Genomic DNA, 4,952 nt, shown 5'->3' with positions numbered 1-4,952 from the left:
AGAGGTTGAAGCTTGGATGACAGTTCAAGATCTATTGGGCTGGAGACTCTCTTTTGAACCCTGTCCAGGAGTGAGAGGCTAGTAGCAGATGCACCAGCCCAAATATGACAACAATACTCCATACATGGGCGAATAATGCCCTTGTAGAGGTATAGGATACCGTCAGGTGTAAATAACTTTCTAGCACATTAGAGAGAGCCTACCTTCTTCGCAGCAGACTTGGCAATACTCTCGATATATCTGTCCCAAAAAGTAGAAAGTCGGGCACTTCTGCAGGACAACAACATGAGGCGAATGTGTGTATTGTGTGAGACTAATCTCAGGAACGGCCGACAGAGGTCGTTTGTCAGCCAAAGAACAAGGGTTGATAACTCATACTTTTCTAAAATTCACGTAAATCTTTTTTTCCAAAAAAAAAAAAAATATCGAAAATCACTCATTAAAAAAAACAAAACAAAAAAAAATACCCCAAAAAATATTATTTAAAAATTGAAATTAAATTTCAATACATTTTTAGACTTTAAAATTATATTTAGCTGCATATGTATACAAACTTTCTGTACAAAAAAGACAAATTATTCTTAAACCTCTATAAATGTTTCATGTTTTTAATACTATATTTTGCTAAATTAAAAACTAAAATGGCTAATGTGTAGTTTAGCGGCGTAAATTATTTGACAGACAAAAAAATTATAAAAAAACTATTTTTATATAAAACATTATTAGACCCTGAGGTTGAAATAAAAGGGGAAAAATTTATTTTATTATTTTTATTGTTTTTTTACATTAACGTACGATAATCGAAGCCGACATATTGTTTTTAAAATTTGGCCTGTCTAAGGTTCGATAGATTGGCCTTTTTAAGGCCAAATTTTAAGCTTTTTCATTACAAAAACGGCGGCCAAAACAGTCCCAAGAGCGTTAAAAGGGACAAATTTGGCCTTAAAAAGACCAATTGGTCAAACCATAGAAAGGCCAAATTTGAAAAACAATATGGCGGCCTGGATTGTATTACATTTAGTATAATAAAAAATGTCGAAAAAATAATAAAAATTAAATTTCTGTATATGTACACGTTTAAAAAAATATGTTACAAAATTAAGTAATAAAAATATAAAAAGCAGTGAAAAATGTTAAACGATAATTTTTTATTATTATTTTTTGGAAAAATTGATAAAAAACTTTCCATTTTTACTTATTTTTACTTATTTATAACTAAAACATGAAATAAGATCTCGTCGTGGTTTAATGGCGGAACATTTTAAGGTCGATGTGAGATTTTCAACTTACACCGATTTTTACTCGCACCGGGACTGTTCTCCTTCCGTTACGCCGAAATAAAATAATGATTTTACGTCTAATTAAAGAGATGGACAATTTTGTGAAATAACTCTCTCTTCTTTTTTTTTTTTTCTCTCCTGTTTAAATTTCTGCACAACCGCTTTCAGTCGCCATCTTGAATATCGAAAATCTCGCATCCCCCACGTAACGTCCTTGAATTTTAAATGACGGACTTTTTTCTCAAGCCAATAAGTCATTAAAAAAATGTAAGTATTGCTTGATCAAAACTATCTCATAGTGTTCAATTTTATCTTTGATATTTTACACGCATTTTGGCATTTTTAACTTTCTTTCCACCTTATTGTTTTACCATACATTCGAAAAAAATTGTCAAAAAACAAAAACAAATATATAACAAATAAATGTTATCAAAGGCAAGATAAGTTACTCGTCTACCTAATTGGATATTTTTTTAATGTTTTTATTTAATGTAATATGTTTATTCAACTCGAAAATATACACTTTTACCGCCCCTTCCCCTAATGTAAACAGAATTTTTGTGAAAAATTAAACGGTTCTTATGCTCAGTTAGGCACCGCCAAAACTGGGGGGGGCAGGTCAGTACTTTTTGACGGACCGTCTTTTTAAAAATCTACCAAAAATCAGGTAATTATCCGATCAATACGAAATTTTCAGCGATTATTAGGAGAAGAATGAACTTTATAACAGTGTACTTATTTTTCATAACCGATATTTATATATATATATTTTTTTGCTTACAACCCCCCCCCCTTGTTTTGAAGTGGGAACAAATATGCTTAAAATAATCGTCTGAAACTGAACAAAACATATTGTATTGTTGTAAGGGACAGACTTATAGATTAAAAAAAAAAAAAAAAAAAAACTTGTTTGCATACCTTATTTTGACGTCTGAATATCAGAACTTCGATTGTGTTTAATTATCCCGTTTTTGAGTTTTGAAGTGTGAAATTCGGTGAATGTTAAGTAAAATAATTAATTTAAGTTAAGCAAAACAAAAAAAAAAATTATTTTTAATATTTATACGAAAAAAGCCATTTTAAAATTTTTGATAAATAAATTAACAATTTTTTTTTAGCGAGCCGAATAATGCATGCCCATTATTAAACAGGGCATGCTTTGAATAATCGATACAAAAAAAAATCGATAAATATTGTGCCCTTTGTGTTAAAAATAGCATCATTTTTTTCGATCCCGTTTGAAAACGTTTGCCGCCTTTCAACTACGGTGGACCAAACGCGCTGAAATAATTTTTTTTTATTCTGCTTTAAATTGCCCCCCCACCCCATTTTGGGGAGCCTGGCCCCCACACACATACACATTAAAAACCAAACTCATACAAATGGTCACCCATCTGGTACTGGCTAGCCTCAGCTTAATAATACATTGAAATTTTCGTCACTGAAAAATAAGTTTTTTTGGCCTGTTTGGTCTTCCATAGTTTTCTCCTTATCAGACGCAAACGTAAACAGAGTCGCGAAATCGACGCGAAATAACTGGTTAGCTATATGAATAAGTGGAATTATTTGAAATTCAGGTACTTATATTATAATATTTTTGCATATTCTCTTAGAAAATCATCCTAAATCTTAGTTAGACAATAAATAAATAAATTAATTATTTCAAAACCCTTTTTTTTAAATATTTATGTACGTTTTTTTGTGCAAGACAAAAAATGTCAATTGTTAACTTTTTGGGAAAATTTAACATTTAAAATTTAATTAAAAATAGTAGAAAAAGTTTTACATTATTCTGTTTTCTATATGATAAAATTCAGGGTTTTATCTTTCTGGAAAAAAAAAAGTTACTCAGAAATAATGGATTTTAATAAATGTAATTTCGTTTTAAAAAACAACAACAACAACTTGATTTTGCGGCCATTTTTGGCGGTGCCTATGCTCAGTGTATGTCGGCGCGTTATTTACGGAAAACCCGTAAATTGGAGGCTCTAAATAATTTAATTGTGATGGTGGACCTAAAATTTCATCACATTTTTTACTGTGAGTAGAAATGGCAGATTTTCCGCCCATTCTAAATAAAAAAAAATAAAATACCTGCTTAAAAAAAAAAAAAAAAAAAAATATATATATATATATATATACACACACACGTACTATCAGAAATTAAATTATACAATATTTTTAAAAACAGATACTTATACAGTTTAGTCAAGACATTAAAAAATGAAAATATCGAAATAAAAGGTTATATTATACGTATCCGTTTTGGACTGAATATCTCCGGAAAAAAAATTCATTTAATTTGATCGAGTAGTTTTTATTTTACAGCAGAAAAAGACGTTTTTATGAGAGCGCTTTGAAGTCAGCCATTATGAAATTTGTTGAATATGCCAAAGGGAGATAACTCCAGTTAAAGCGTCGACACTCCCTCCCCATCTTTATTACTAGCTTTTCTTCCTAAAAATCGAACGTTTTGCTCAGTATCATAACAAATCGTTTTCTCGCTGTGAAATAAAAACTACTTGATGAAATTAAGTGAATTTTTTTTTTTTTTTTTTAATAATTAAGTCTAATTTAAGAAAAACTCAAGACGTATTTATTAGGTGCAGGCAAAATGAATGCCGCTGCTCAAAATGTATAACATTTTGACCCCTCCCTTTACTTAAAAATCACCAAAAAAATCAAGGAATTAACCAATTTTAATGAAATTTTCAGTATTTATCAAATAATGATCGCGGAATATAATGAACTAATTATTTTTATTTAATTCTTAGTGGAAATGTATTATTTTGTTTAAACAAAAAATACCTTTACTAAAGTTATGGTTTTCAGTAGTAAATAAAAAACACAAGAATTTACTTTTGCTTTTTTATATAAATAAAGCATCGTAATTTGTAACAATAAAAATAAAATAAAATAATTTTTACAGGAACATAACGAAAAAAAACCCTAAAGTCCGTATTAACGAATTTGATATAACTCGAAGAAAAATGAATCTCTCGAACTACCGATATTACCATTGAATTAAGCATTGTTTATTGAATATTTTCACACAAAAAATTATAATTGCAAAAAATATTTCTACTTTTTTTTTAAATTATAGGTTTCGCATAATTTTTATATGCAAGATTTTAATAATTTCCTTGCTTGCAAGAATGTGAAACTTTCAGCGTAACATATTCTTTTATGTAATATTGAACAATAATTAAAAAAAATTAATTTAAAAACAGAACATAGAAAAATAATTAATTAAATTAAAATATGGGAAAATTTATACAAACGTTCAGAATAGGAATGTACGGATGCACGTCTGGGAAAAAAAGAAAACTATCACACCCCTTCCTCCCTTTTAATTGCATGACGTCATTTTCACAGTCTTTCGATTGGCTTAAATTTTGGGTCTCTGTATATTCTGTGTTTAGAAAAACTTTTGTCTGTTGTGTTTTGCGAACAGCTGAATCACTCGGTTTTTGGGCAAATTAATGTATGTTTTGTACAAACAAGATGTTTTTATTTATTTAATTCAATATCTTAGGACTTTACTAATTATCTTTGAAATAGACCCAGAAAACTAATATTTATCTTTTAAAGAATTTTTACAATGAATTTATTTAACTTCAAAATTTAGCTGAATTGGGTATCTCGCCGTGAAAACATTTTTCATAACTTTTT

At 29.0% G+C, this 4,952-nt stretch overlaps 1 long non-coding RNA gene across 1 annotated transcript in view; it reads left to right on the top strand.

Annotated features, from left to right (window-relative positions):
- The first annotated feature begins 1,309 nt into the window (after positions 1-1,309).
- Positions 1,310-4,952, top strand: part of LOC145269834 (uncharacterized) — a 13,137-nt gene continuing 9,494 nt past the window's right edge. Inside the window, exon 1 of the long non-coding RNA XR_013865263.1 lies at positions 1,310-1,547. This is a non-coding gene — a long non-coding RNA (uncharacterized LOC145269834). The remainder of the gene's footprint in view (positions 1,548-4,952) is intronic.

Source organism: Euprymna scolopes, chromosome 45, assembly GCF_053919585.1.
Source record: "Euprymna scolopes isolate OS-2025 chromosome 45, ASM5391958v1, whole genome shotgun sequence".
NCBI lineage: Eukaryota > Metazoa > Mollusca > Cephalopoda > Sepiida > Sepiolidae > Euprymna > Euprymna scolopes.
This window is presented reverse-complemented; position numbering and strand designations above follow the sequence as displayed.